Source organism: Alligator mississippiensis, chromosome 2, assembly GCF_030867095.1.
Source record: "Alligator mississippiensis isolate rAllMis1 chromosome 2, rAllMis1, whole genome shotgun sequence".
Taxonomy (NCBI): domain Eukaryota; kingdom Metazoa; phylum Chordata; order Crocodylia; family Alligatoridae; genus Alligator; species Alligator mississippiensis.
This window is the reverse complement of record NC_081825.1, coordinates 156,864,424-156,879,659: the sequence shown is the minus strand read 5'-3', so window position 1 is coordinate 156,879,659 and position 15,236 is coordinate 156,864,424. Positions and strand designations below refer to the sequence as shown.

Below are 15,236 nucleotides of genomic sequence, written 5' to 3'. Positions count from 1 at the left end.
TATTCACACTAAAGATTTCAAGTCTGAGAATATTGTTTCTTCTACAATAAATTAAAGTAGTGTTCCTTTCTCCATAAGGTTCACTGTGCTTTACAAACAGGACTACATATCTTAAAGGCAATCATGACATCACTTAAGAAACTTTTGCTTAATCGGTGAGACTTAACAACTGTTTCAGCAAGACCAAAATGCAGATTAGTTCTACAAAGTGGATTTAGTGGTAAACCATAATGATAATGCTATACAAAAAAACAAACATACCTCTGTTAAGAGGTAGCCAACAGAAAAGTTATTTATATAAAAACTGGTGTTTTATTAGCCAAACATCAGTGTCACACATGTCAAACAATACCTCTTATTACTTTTTAACTCCAAAGCACTTGTTGATTTCCTGGAGGGCTTGATAGTTTGCAGAGGAGGAGGTTTACTGACAGGGGTGATGAGCAGGGCATCCAAGAGTGAGCGGTAGACATTAGGATTGGAGAGTCTATCAAGCATTTAGAAAGACCTTGTAAATAGCCAAACAACACTTAAAATTGAAAGGAACTATTAAAAACAAGAAGCCTAAGCTTTACAATGGTTTCCATAATAGTATGGCAAGAGCCAAAACTAAAAAGCGATATAACAACTTGAATGACCTAGTTTGAAATTATAGTATTTGTAAAATCATGTATTAAAAAAAGTATTATTACAAAAACAATTTAACAATATGTCCTAATATAGCCCTCAGCATCTAAGGCTCTAAGAACTGTTTACAAATGTCAGGTAATCCCCCCTTCCTATGTAAGGTCAATATTGGCTTTGTTTTGTTTTTTAGTTTCCTTAGAAGTAAAATGGAGTATTACTGGTCTCAGAACAGTGAAAAAGTTATTTGTCCAAGAGTCATGCAGCAAATCACTAGCAGAACTAGGAACAGAGCACAGCAATCTTAGCTAAACTTTGTACACTCCTTGGGCACTTGTATACATGTTTGTGCTGCCAAAGGTGTTTTAATTCAAAAGCACGCTACCATTTTCTGTGCTCTGATGCGCATTTCGCTGCTTATACAACTGCATGTGATGCATCACAGTGTGCATCAGCTTGTGTGTGGAGCAGACCTGATTGAGTTTGCTCTGACCTGCCAGATCTCCAGAGTGTCACAGGATGAAGAGGTATGTGTTTAAATGCCTCTTCATTCTGCTACTGTGAAAGCTATCCATTGCCTATTTTGCATCTCAGTCAAACACATTTTTAAGCATGAGTTTTATTAACCTAATTTATAAAAATTTAAAAAGTCATCATTTTACAGCTGATTTCTACCTGGCCCGTACAGCAACAGCAGCAGATACAGCAGCAGCAGCACTGCTCTTAATTTTTGAGCTCTGGGTGGAAGAAGGAAAAGGAGCAGGACTGGGAGCAAATTTTGGTAGACTCTCCAGTGGATTTTCCGGAAGCACTTTTCTAGTGTGAAAGCTTAATCCCCCAAGGGAGACAACAGAAAGAAAAAAAAAAAAGGAGAGATCTCAACAAAGCAATAGCACAAGAAAAACACTGAACTAACCATTTGAAAATTTTACCATAAATAATGTCCCATATCAATACAAACTAAAATTGATGGGAAGATTTCTGTTGCCATCAGTGGGCAATGCATCAAGCTCTCAATGTTACCATAGACAAAATTATTTTTCTTAAACAAAAAAATTATCAGATTTCAGTAAAAGCTCTGAACTTCTTATAGCTCACAAGTTTAAATCCCCATCATGCAATCAGCTTAACAGGGGTGAAGGACTGATTTGAACAGAGCTCACTGAAGGAACGGCAGACAGGACATAGATTGGTTTTCCACAACAGCATCAACGTGTATTAAAAGTTATTCTGTGGCCCACTTCAGGATCAGAATCATATACTATTAAATAAAAACACCTTAAAAGACATAGTAAGATAGTGAGTTGGTCACCATCATATGGATTCCCTCCCCCAGTATTTTCCAATTTACATTTTTTGTACTCCTCACTCTTAATGTTCTTTTCCTCCTAATCACTATATCACATGGGAGATGCATGAGGGGAAAAAAGGAAGAGAAAAAAGGCCTCTTGCCCCCATACTAAGATTTTTAAATGAGAGCCAATAATGTTAATGGTACAACAGAATCCTGCAAAAATATTTGAAAAAAGAATGTGACCTGTCAAGATTTTCTACGTGACTTTTTCTATTTTTAACCTTTTCCCAGAAATAACCAAAGAAAGCATTTCAAGGTGCACAATAATACCCTTTTACTGAACAGCTTGGATTTAGATATGGAACAATAGTTTGAAGTCATGCTTACACTCAACAGTCTGGTATACGCATACCATAAACTTTACCTTGTTTGACTGACAGATAATTTAGACTGAAAGCTTGAGACATTAATAAAGGAACTTGTTTCAGAAGTTGGCACTATTGTACCATACCTGCCCAAAAAGCAGTAAGAGAACAAAGTCAGTATAAGAAAAAAGTCACTATATAAACATGTAGCATGTTTTGGGCAACAATAGTTTAGACTAGAAGTTGTTCAACCAAATGAGCCTGCCAAGTTTCAAGGAGGTAGGCGCAGCGGTTTCTGGGAAACTGCACCTCAAACTGCAAAAAGCAAAACTTGCCAGCAGCAGCAGTCTCTTTTTATCCCACATGCAGATCTGGGGGCCTGCACCCCCAGGAGGGTTGTGGGGTTGTGCCAGACTCCTCCCAGGGGTGCAGACCCCTGGATCTGAGCTTGGGACGACAGGAAGCTGCTGCTGCTGCCTGAGACCAGCACTGGGCGCAGCCTGCACCCAGTGACAGGAAGACTGGTGTTGCCACTGGTCCCAGGCAGCAGCAGCAGCCTCCTGTCATCCTGCGCACAGATATGGAGGCTCGCGCCACCAGGAGAGTCCAGCAGTGCTGGGATGGCTGGTTGAGCGCCATAGGGCTGGTGGAGCCACTCGAAGTGCAGCCCTGGCCAGTGGCCCTCTCCCACCTTCCACTGTGAAGCGAAGCTCCGTGGGGCTGGTGGAGCCGCTTGGAGTGCAGTCCAGTGGTGGGAGGTGGAGGAGAGCCAGGGCTGCACCCCAACTGGCTCTGCCAGCCCCACGGAGCTCAGCCTGGTAGCAGGACATGGAGAGAAAGCCAGCGGCGGAACCACTCAGAGCGCAGCCCTGGCCAGTGGCTCTCCCTCACCTCCCACCACCAGGCTCAACTCTGTGGGGCTGGTGGAAGCCAGTCAGAGAGCAGCCCTGGCTCCCACCTGCCTCCCACCACCAGTCTGTGCTCTGAGTGGCTCCGCCACTGGCTCTTCCACCACTGGGCTGAGCTCCATGGGACTGGCGGAGACACTCGGAGTGCAGCCCTGGCGAGCACAGCCCAGCGCCTGGAGGCTTTGCAGCCCCATGGAGCTGAGCCTGGCGGTGGGAGGCGGCAGAGAGCCACTGGCCAGGGCTGCGCTAGGAGCCAGGGCTGGACTTGGAGCGGCTCTGCCACGGGCTCTCCACTGCCTCTCACCCCCCCAAATTCATTTTTCCTGCTACAGCAGTAGGAAAGGGACAAATTCAAGCCTCCAATAATTAGATTTGATACCTGGACAGTTATAAGCAATTTATAGATTTGCCATATACAGAATCTAATTGGGGGGGTCATCTTCTAGTAACCCGAGTCAGGGTTATCTTATATTGAGTAAATACAGTGCATGTTACATCAGAAGGACCTAGCCATGATTCAAGTGTAGAATCCTGTTTCATTCAGAGATAAAGCTGCAGCCATTTTGCTACACTTATCACAATAGGAGCATGCAGATCTAACAGACTGTAAAAGCTGATGTGTAATCTTGAGCAGTAACTCTCCCTTCACTTTCAAAAACAGTAAAGTTAGGTTTGTGCATAGCCTTGGACTATTTTTTTTTAATGATTTGTGTACCTGTCAGGAAGAGGAGGCACCAAAGGTCTGGGTTCCACAGATTGGATGGGAAAAGGTTGCTCCACTGGCACGACTGCAGGTAACAATGGCTCAGAGGTCTGTGTAGCTACTGTGCACTTATCAGGCACATAACTCTCCTTTTCAGATTCTTCTACCAACAAGTTTGCTACATATGGAGCACTTGATTCTGCAGAATCAGTTATTTCCCTAATTGATGTTAATTTGACAAGAAGTTACTACTAAAAGCCTAAATATGCAGAATTACATGAGATTTGTAGTATTACAATAGGAATTCTTTATTAAATAAAAAGAACACCAAAACCAATAGCTGATATCTGTTTCTACCTCTATTTTGTGTTACTGGAAAGGGCAACCAGTGGGGAATCCCTACACTAACAAAAGATTCACCCAGACTAAAAATGGTTGTGTGAGAAAGTTGTTCCAATGGTTCAACATAGATTAAAACTAGCCTTATTTAACAATAATGGCAAAGTATGGGGATAAGTAAAAAAAAAAAAAGATCAGCATTCCTCCAGCTTATGATATACATGAAATACCATACAAACCGTATATTAGAAATAATACCTAGCATAAAATGATGCCATTTTAGACACTGTAGCTACTTCACTACTGACATTGAAAATCTGAACAAAAGCAGGTGGATGAGGTGCACCCTTAGGTAAGGCTTCCAAAGGATTGTCAAACAAAAGTTTTCTGAAGTAAAAGAAAGCAGAAGCATAAGTATATACAAGGTATAGGCACAAGGTATAGCTTCCAACTTCATCTGAATACAAAATAATTACCTTAAGTTTCTTAAGTATCCAAAGTCAGTCAGAAATCACACACAGAATTATCTGTTAAAGATTTAAATTTCATCTGGTCCTTGGTAATCAAGAACCTGCCACTACCCTCCCATCCCATATACATACATTACATTATATTATGATTATATGATAATATATTATGATCATATCATATTGTATTGTATTAGTATACACAATTTATATATATTTATATTCTTTTCCCAAATTAAATGGGTCACCCCTCCCTAGCAAGTTTCCTGAGCATGACAACTACAGCTACCCAATACATTAATTACATATTTTTGTGGTTTAGACAGTCTGAAGTTACCAGGGTAACTATTGTATGTGTGCATGAGGGGTGACCTCTGTGATTTATTTAATAAAGCAAAATTTAAACTAATTTCTAAATTAGCTATAAATAGTTTAGCATTAGGAAACTTACATTTATATTTTTCATATATAAAATAAAGTAAAAGACCAAAAAAGATGCAGCAATTTGGTTTGCTGCAATACAACTAATTTAAGGTTTTATTAAACAAGTGAAACTACCACTAAAAAACGTTATGCTTAATCCTACATTTTAGGCAGCAAGTCTGAATTGGTTAATTCAGTAATCGATTCCAGATTCTGTATAAGCTGTTTAAAAATTTTAAAAAAGCAATCACAGAAGGCTCTCTTCCATTTTGAGTTTGGAAGTGAGACATGCCACTAGTTTCAGCCAAAAAAAAAATCAAGTCCAGTTAAAAAAAAAAAAAAAAAAAAAAAAGAATCTATGCCAATCTTTGACAACAAATGCAGGATGCAAATGGCAAAGGCGAGCCTACTGACCCTTGGATGGCTTCTTTCTGTATAGTGAAGTATATGACAGGACATATATCACTTACTCATTGACTTGAGATAGTCATGTTGTCTGAAAGACTTTTTGGAAATCAAGATGTATTTTCCTTAAGTGGTGTTTGAGGGAACACCGTTATAATGAATACCTTAACAAAACCTGTGAGCTCGCTTCAATATGGAACCTGGGTGCCTGTCTCAGCTTGGCCTATGGATTCCAGTAGTACAGACAGTCAAAATGCCTGAGGCTGAATCAATTCAAACTAGGCAGCTTTCTCAAAGCTGTGCAGGCTGAAGTGATAACCAACTGAACAGACATTCAGTTTTCAATTGGGAAAGACAGGGAGAGGCCTGCACTGAACCAGGCCAGTAGGCAGGGGCACTAGAGCATGTTTCCCAGCCTACTGGCCATTGCTAGCCTAGCTAAGTGTCCTCATCCCCTTGCTGTCCACCCACAGCGGGTTGAGGAGCCCCCTGTCCATGTCCTAGCCCACCTTGGGGGAACCTCCCCATCCCTGCCACAGAAGGGAGGGAGAAGGAGTTCTCCGGGCTGGGTACCTGCCCATGCAGCCCAGCATGGGGCACTGGGGAGCCCCCACCTTGGAGGCCTTCCCCCGCCCCCCCCAACCCAGCCCAGGGTCCCCCAGCCCAAGGAGGCCCCAGGGAGCCAAGGGGAATTTTCCCCCTTCCGAACCCCAGAGCTGCATGCCTTAGATCCCCATGTCCCTGGTCCCTCATGCTGGGCTGCATGGGCAAGCACCCAGCCCAGAGGACTCCTTCTTCCTCCCTCCTGTAGCAGTGGCTGAAGCAATCAGCAGGTGGGAACAGGGTTTTGGGGGGGGGGGGGGGGGAGAGGAGAAGGCTGCTGAGGGTCAAAAAGCCTCCATAGGGGCTTCCCCTCCGCCAGACTGTGTAGACCCAGGCTAGGGAGGTCTGGGGGTCTGTTCCCTTTACCCCCACTGTCCCTATGGGCTGACAGAGACAGGCAGGAAGCAGGCTAACAAGCAAAGGGGCAAGGCAGTCCCTACTCCACTGAAGCAGGCAGCATAGCCCAGGGCTGCAAAACATCCTGGGATGCTGGGGGACTGAAAGTTAAATTGAACCGGGAAGGGATCTGGGACAGAAGTTCCATGAACTAGTTTGACCTAAATCAGTTAAAGTCTGAAACTACATCCAAACAGGTTTGTCTTAAACCGGTTTTGGCTATTTTGGAAGTGGTTTATGTGCACTGAGCTTCTGTTCTGTTACAAGTTTAAATTAGTTTCCAATCGCTTAAACCAGCTGTGTGTAACTTCTGTCCCTAGCCTAGGTGGCAAAGTGTCCAGAAATTAACAGTCAGTAAGGTGAAGCTGAACCTTTCTTCTTAATCTAGCCCTAAGTGCCAAAATCACTTTTGAAAATGGGACTTAGCCATCTAAATTCTTCAACCAAAGAATTCAAGAACCCGATGAGAGGGAAGGACACTTACACACACATATATATGATAAAATAAGAAATCATAGCTCTAACACAGAATTTTTAATTTTGGGATCTCAAGGTGCTTTAAAAAGGAGTTTAAGGATTTTCTATCTTGCAGTTGGGGAAACTGAGTCAGAGGGAAAAATGGCTTGCCCAAGGTTACTCAAGCAGGTCAGCAGCATTGCCAAGAATTGAACCCAGGATTCTGCAGGGTCTCGTCCAATTCCTAGACAACACTTCCTTGCTAAGACAAGGCTCTACCATTATGCATCAAACACAAAAGCAACCCCAAACTCGCACTGAAAATTTTTTCAGTGCTTTCCCCTGAAAGACTTGGACAGATGCATCCATTTGAAAAGGCAGTCATGCTAGGATTTTTAAAATTTGTATGCATCTGAATGTACAAGGGAAAGAAAGGGGAAGGTAGGAGAAGTAAATACCAAAGATTAACAACCAAAGATTATTTCGCATTATAAATAAATACTGGAAAGGACACTCAGCAATTTGCTCTGAGGTGGAACAGTTTATTAAAAGGTTTTATGAAAGGCTTGTGTGCCATAGCAGGGTTCTGGATTCTATGACCAAAATTCAATTTCACCTCTTATGTGCCTAAACAGAATCTTATTCTACTATGCTTGAGTCTCTGGAAAAAAGTTAATGCAAAAGGTGGGTAAAGTCTTCCTCATGGTTTTTTGTGACAATCATAAAGCTGAGAGGAAGGTGAGTTATAGAATCTGATATGTTAATCTTTTTTTCCAGGGACTTAAGCAGGTTAGACTAGGATTGCACTTAAGCATCTTGTAGGTGAAATAGGATTTGAGCCCATGAATCTGGAAGTACCTTTCAGTCCATTTTCCTCCAGATCACAGGGTGGGCAACATGGCGGATCCGACTGGCAGCCTGACTCCATTTTCCAGAAGCCCCTGCCTGCATGGCTGGGGCCAGTTTCCATGGAGACCCCAGCAGCAGTTACACTGTGATAGTGTGGGACCAGGGTTTCCATGGAGACCAGCCCCAGCAGTGCAGTCAGGGCTCATGGTAGGGCACTGAGCTGCTCTGCAGCCAGGCTACGATCTTGTGGCAGTGACAGTGTGATCTGGAGCTGGGGCAGAACTGTGACCCCAACATTCCATGTAGCCCCCCTGTAGCCACCCCTTACAGCACCACCATTGCCTTCCCAGCTCCCAACCACAGCACTGCCCCCCTTAGCCCCGCCCACAGGAAGAGGCTGGCACTGCTGCTACCTGCCAGCGCTGCTGGGGCCAGTCTTCACAGAAACCCTAGTCCCCCGCTATTAAAGAACAGCTGCTGTTGCTCCATGGAAATCAACCCCAGGCACACAGGCAGGGGCTGCTGGGAACTGGAGTCCACTGCTGGCTGGATTCAGCCTGCAGGCTGGACTTTGCCTGCCCCCAACTCCACATGCTCATGATCAGGAATCTGGGTTTTTCATTTGATACAGAAATCATGGATTTTTCTCCTTTAAAGGAGAAAAATTACAGGTTTTCCCCTTTAAAAGAGAAAAATGCAGGAAACCATAGGTTAGCTCTTGAAGGCTGGCAGAGTTCCAAGGTGATCGGAGGCAGGAGGGGTGCCATGTGCACGTGCACATGGCCCGCAATACAGCCCCAGGCAGTATGGTGGAAAACATCTCCTGCAGCTGCCTGCAGGTAAGTCTATGTCTTGGGGCAGGCATAGGTGATGCATAAGGGGCAAACTTGTGGGGAGCTTGAGGTGGTGGCTTGTGCTGAGCATGCATGGTGAGAGAAGGAGTAGGGCAGGGTTCGCAGCTGGGGCTAGGGGCACTACCCAGCTGGGAAGGTGTCCAGGGCCTGGGAGGGAATGTACAGCTATGCTGACCAGCTGGGGAGTGGGATGGAGCCATGAGTGGCTGGCTTGGGGGGGGGGGAGAGGGCCGGTTCCCCACAGCTGTGTGAACTCCTGTGGAAGGGTCAGGTGCCAGAGATTACACATTGGTGGGCCATGTGCTCCCCCCAGATTTTTGCACTCACAGAGGGCATGGAACTGCAGCTTGGCTGGACTGGCACCAGGCATGAGCCTCCTCCATGGCCCAGCAGGTAGAATGCAGCATGGGAAGGCAAGGTGAGGTGGTAAGACTCACTACTGCTGCTGATGCCACAAGCCTCACACCAGCCACACTATCTTGATGGCCAAGGTGAGGTGTCCCCTGCCTGCTGCTGTAGTGGGTATGGCTTGTGCCCACAGTGCAGTGGCAGGCAAGGGGGGGTGCCTCACCACGGTGGCGCAGCTAGTGTGGGGCTTGCGGTGGCAGGGGCGAGTCTCGCTGCCCCACTCTGCCTTCATGTGCCAGGTCCCATCCACTGGGCTGTGGAGGTGGCTCCTGCTTGGTGCCAATCTTGCCAGGCTGCAATTCTGTGCCCTATGGTGGGCACAGAAATCGAAGTGGGGGGGCCAGGGGAGCATGTGCCCCTCCATACCTCTCTGATGTATTGCCTCTGGTGTCTCCTATGGCTGGATACTCCTCTCCCTCAACCACTGGGGAACTGGTGACTGGGGGCAGCTGAGGGGGAGGGGGACATGGGTCGGCAATGAGGGGCACCCCAGACTCAGTGCCTCCTCTGCCCCCACTTCAATTGAGATAGGGCCCTGCCCTGGGGTGCCATGATGCCCTCCCCCCAACCTCAGTGCCCTGGGCAGTTGCCCTCACTGCCCACCCTTAGGGCTGGCTCTGCCTGCAGGTCATGCTGGCAGGGCTGGTGGTGGCAGGGCAGGGGGATACGGGTCATGTTGGCAGGGCTGGGGAGGGCTGTGTCTTGGGGGTGAGAAGCACCAGTATATCAGGGCTGCTCAGTGCCACAAAGCAGTGGTGGGGGACACAGCCATAGCTGGTCCCATGTCCTGGGAAGCATAGAGGGCAAGGGGAGTTCTGATTTTCCATGATAAAAAAACCAAAATCACACACAAAAATATATAGGTATTTAGAATTTAATTAGTTATAATTAGGGGTGCCCCAATGGAGATTTTTTGTGCTGATACTGATGGCCAATTTTTAACAAGCCATATTGGCCAATACCAATCCAATTCTGATATGCAGCCCCACAGTGTGGAGAGAAGGTTGGGTTGGTAAATCTGTTGTGGGGGAAGGGGTGGGGGGGGACAGATCGAGGCCTCTGTAGTGAAGGAGGGAGCAGGGCTGGCTCTGGGACCGGGGCAGGGCAGTGGCAGGTCCTGCCCAGTTGCGGCAGGATGGGGCATAGGAAGGAGCTGTGGCTTGTCCAGGGAACGCAGGGGGGTGGCGGCTCTCAACTTCCAGTTGAGAATTAGGTTGCTTTCAAATTAATTGAAATCTAATGGAATTAATCTAGGATAGATAAATCTATATATAGGTAGAATTTATAAAAGATCATTTGGTTTAGTGTTTGTTTACTTTTCCAGGTAACTGGTATTGGTTGCAAAGCCACATATTTGTTCACACTCCTGGTTTACACATCACTACATTATTTACCTTTTTAAAGAAAGAACAAGGTAAATTATAAAGAAAAACTTTAAACATCTGTTAATTTTAAAGCCATATTTGACCTCCAAAAGGAGTCTATAGTTTGCTAAGAAAACATGACCTAGATCATACCAGTGAAGATATCCAAGGTCAGTGACAGGAAATTTGCCCCCTAATGTCCTACTTTAATCATATTTCATCACTTCACAGTATTGGGTCCCTTTATGGACATACTGTGAATTTCCAATGTATTAATGCAGTTCTGTCTAAGTGGAAAAAAATATCAGAATTAAGTCTTGCATGGAAACACTTAATTATTCTCAATTACATGAGGTCATGGGAATGGTCACCCATTGACAACGTTGACCTTTCTAAAGTGTTTCACTGCAGACTATATGTTAGAAGAAGAAATAATATACCCATGACATGCTCATCAATCTGATTGGCATATTTTTGTTCCTCCTTTTCCTCCTCTATCAGAAAGACAGGTGGTTGATACGTTGGTGACACCCAATTTAAGTGGGTGATGGACAAAACCAATAAGAGAAACAAACTAGTACATATCTCCCCATGATCACTAGGCTGAGGATCACAAGCAAATCATTTACCTCTCAGGAGATAAAGTCACGAGAACATGTTCAGACAGTTTAGGAGAGAGAATGCTGATAGGTGAAGGCTCTGCTAAGGGAGAAGTGACTGAAGCAGATTCTGGTCTTGTTGAATTCCATTCAATGATAACAAAATCAAATTAAACACAAAAAAGATCATTATCAATATTTTAGTGGTATTCTGAAATTGTTTAAAAATGAAAGCAAAAATATTCCAGACCTTTGGGATAGTGGAATAGTGTATATATAAGACTATTCATACTTTGGGTGAAGGTTGGGAAGTAGACTGCTGCTTACAAACTCTATAGCAGGCTATTTACTGCAATGCATTAGAAAAGATGAGGCTGATTGAAAATGAAGTCTCAGCTGTATGTGAGCTTCATCTCAATGTTTTATATACTTTCCATTGTGATACCTTTATTCAAAAAATTAGCGTGGCAAATTTTTTCTCTGTATGCCATATATTTTGGATGCTACAGAATTGTATTTGTTAGGTCTTGACACTTTTTCTTGATATCATACCACTTCCTCAATTATGACTGGAATAATTCTGCACAATATTACAATAAACAGGACAACAGTCTTCTGATATGCAGCTATCTCCAAACAAATTTCTAAGCGCAATGTGATAGTAAGAAGGACTTACAAGGTAAGCATATTCATGTATAGTGAGAAGCTGTCTTCCATGAGATTCCATCAAGTTTAGTTACCTATGCAGAAGTGTATACCTTATATTTTTTTAGTATCATGCAGATATAAATCTTTTATTTTAAGTTTCCAGTCTGAAGTGATGTCAGTGTACTTAACTGATTTAAAAGACTAACAGAAAAGCAGACCTCATAGCTGGTAATGGTGTTGATGGAACAGCTGACCCAGGTGGCATCTGAAAGGTCTGAGTAGCGACTGTATGTTTACTGGCATTTAAGGAGGTATTCTGAGTTCCTATTCCATTAGGCAGATCTGTAGACATGCTTTACAGATATTTATGATAAAGAAAAATACACAGGGATTATGCCAGAATACATGCATGAGAATTTAGAATCAACTTAAGGTGGGATGCACCATTTCACAGTGGCCATGAATATGTTAACAACTAAGATTAGAAAGTCTCTGCACTAACCTACTCAAGACTACTTAGTTGGTCTAATAAAAGATATCACATCTACCCAAAGAACCTTGCCAACCCACTCAAGACTAACTACAAGTTGAAAAGCAAACAACTCAAAATGATTTGAGCCTGTGTATGATTTAAAAGATCTATAATCATATATATACATATATACATACATATACACACACACACATTTGTGTATGCATGCACACACGCAGGATAAAGTACAAATAAGGCACACACATGTACCATATTTACCTGAATTCAAGATGACCCTGAATTCAAGATGGCCCTAATAATTAAATTACATACATGGAAAACATATAATTTGTTATGATTTTCCATGTATAGAATCTATTAGAGGGTAATTTTAAACTAGTCCCCACTATTGTAGTGGGGAAAGAAGTGACAGAGGGGCAGGCAATGGGGGAGTCAAGCTGCCTGATCTCTGCCCCATGCCCTCTAATCTCCCTACCAACAGCTCTCCCCACGCCTGCAACCCCTGACACCTGTCCCCTATCCCAGATCTGCGCTGCTACCTCTCTGCCCTTCCCCCTGCTACCCTTACTGTTGCTCTGTAAGGCTTCTGGTCCTAACCCAGCCTGAGGCACAGAGCACATATTTACTTCAGCCCCAGCTCAGCCTGGGCTGGGCTGGGGCCAGAGCAAACACGTGCTCCATGACCTAGGATGGAGTGGAGCTAGAGCCCTGCTGGAGTGAGGCTGAAGCCCTGCTGGGGGCAAGGGTCAGAAGCAAGGAGAGGGGGTGACAGCTGCAGGGCAGGCACGGGGAAGAGGCAGGATGAGCAGGGGGGGAGGTTAGGCAGTAGCTTCAGCTCTAACCTCAACCCTGGGTTGGGGCTGGAGCTGGAGCCAGAGCTGGAGCCAGTGCACTCACCACCTTGTACTTGAATCCAAAATGAGGGATATGTTAAATGGGGGGAAAAAAAAAACTTGTCTTAGATTTGAATAAATACAGTACAAGTGTTGGGAGCAGCAGTTCATGGACAACAATGAACTCTAAAATATGCCTGGAAATAACAATTGATTTCTATGTAGGTATTGTGTATTCACTCTGCTTTGCTTATGGTTTTCACTATGGCCATTTCGTTTAAAATGTTGAAAAAGAAATACACATTTATCCATACTAAACTTTCCAGAAAGAGCTTTAGATGCTGTTGGTTGAAACTCAAAATACTGAGTTTGTTTCTGAGACAGTTTGAACAGCTTGGACATTTATTGGCAGAACACCCATAACAGCTGAGATTTCTTCTTCCTTCTCTGAATACATCTAATCCTTTCCCTAGTAGGCCCTTAAATATTTGTCCTACTGCCACCTATGATTACATCTAATGTGGCAAGTCTGAAAGTTATATGCTAGAACATTTAGGGAACAAAGGTAAAGTAGTTAAAAAAAAAGAAAGAAAAAATACAATTATTTTTATTAAAATAACTAATATAGTAACCACCACCAGAGGGCCATAACACATGGTTCTAATATCCAGTTTGTTTTCTAGGAATCCCCTTAGTCTAACTGTATAGCAACTATACAGTTGGTCTAATAAAAGATACCACCTTAAGAAATCCTTGCCTCTTATATAATTTTTGGATGATCACAGCAACAACATCACTCTTATACTACTTTAGTCCTGAATTTATTTTTACTAGAATATTTATTGTTTTAATAATCTGTCACTCACATATTGTGACAGACCACAAAATACTCCCAGGAGACAAGCAAAGCCTCAAATATTCCTGTGCTTTAGAAAGCTCTAGTTGAATTTAGACATGCCTTCAATTTTAAATCTCCTAGTTGTTGTATATTTATTTTCACTAACAGCAAATGTTTTATATTTTTGAACAGGATTTCAATTCTATTCCTCACTGAAACAATTCATTTTTTGAAATGCCAAGTATTGCAACATGGTTCATCTTTCTTGCTGAGATAAATAACAAAAGGGAAAAAAAATCATTATCCAGTAATACTTCCAGAAACGCATACATATTTTAAGATTAAACAATAATTTTAATGATAAAGAATGGACTATAGTGAATACAAGTAGCAATCATAATGTATTGTGTCAAAAAAGTAAAAAAATATTCCTTTCCTCCATATGTAAAAATTATTTAAACCTTGCAAAGCAAATTTAATGTACTTTGTAATATTCAACACAGAGTTCCCACTTGAAAAGCAAGTTACAATATGCTATATGTGCACTGAATAACGTACTTAGTTTTAGTAAATGTGGCACAAGCATTTGAGTTATTTGATACAGAAAATAAATTCTAAATTTACGGAAACAAGCTGAAAAGAGCAAGTCAAATTAAAGACTGTGTCTGAGGTGAAATTGTTAGCAAATATTTCCCCCTAATTATCGTTTTGTACTTTAATGTAAAAGGTACCAAACTGCAACCGTACATTTTTAGCTACTGTATTTCATGAGCATTCTTATGCTGTTTTAATTGTACTTTATATTGTGTACTCTTCAGTTTACACACAAAGTGGCTGTTAGTATTAGACAACTTGGCTGTTACCTGAGGTCCCCATTTTCTGTTTGACTTTCCCTAAAGATAGGATGACAAAGACAGTGAGCTATAGTACTACAGAACTTTTATTTTTGGAATTTAAAGCCCCTGAGGAGGAAATGCAAATGTTTATAGGTATCTTTAGTTTTTAAGATATTAAAAACAAGCAAACAATCCGCTCCTCAAACAAAGTGTTCTTCACTAGTTTTCCCCCAAAGGAATGATCAAGTTCTGCTAAAGAAAATCCCCAAGTGCTACACAAGTTCAAGTGAAATGCAAGATTTCTTAAGAAAACCTTACAAATTAAGTCTAAATTTGCTCTATATGTATCCCTTTATAAAGTCTAATACATAATAGAAACAGACACAGTGCATTTTGCTAAATGAAATGTTCTGAGCTTGTGTGTAGCATACTTCAGGTTGTGTCATCAAAAAAAAAAAAAAAAAAAAGATTAGCAATTCCATAGCTTGCTGTAAAGCTTGCATAAAACCAAACAAAGCAAAAAAAAATACA

The 15,236-nt window shown here is 42.7% G+C and overlaps 1 protein-coding gene across 6 annotated transcripts in view; it reads right to left on the bottom strand.

The window, feature by feature from the left end:
- The window catches only part of PDLIM5 (PDZ and LIM domain 5), a 191,346-nt gene that overhangs the window by 62,101 nt on the left and 114,009 nt on the right, over nucleotides 1-15,236 (bottom strand). The gene's annotated exons all lie outside the window — the stretch shown is intronic.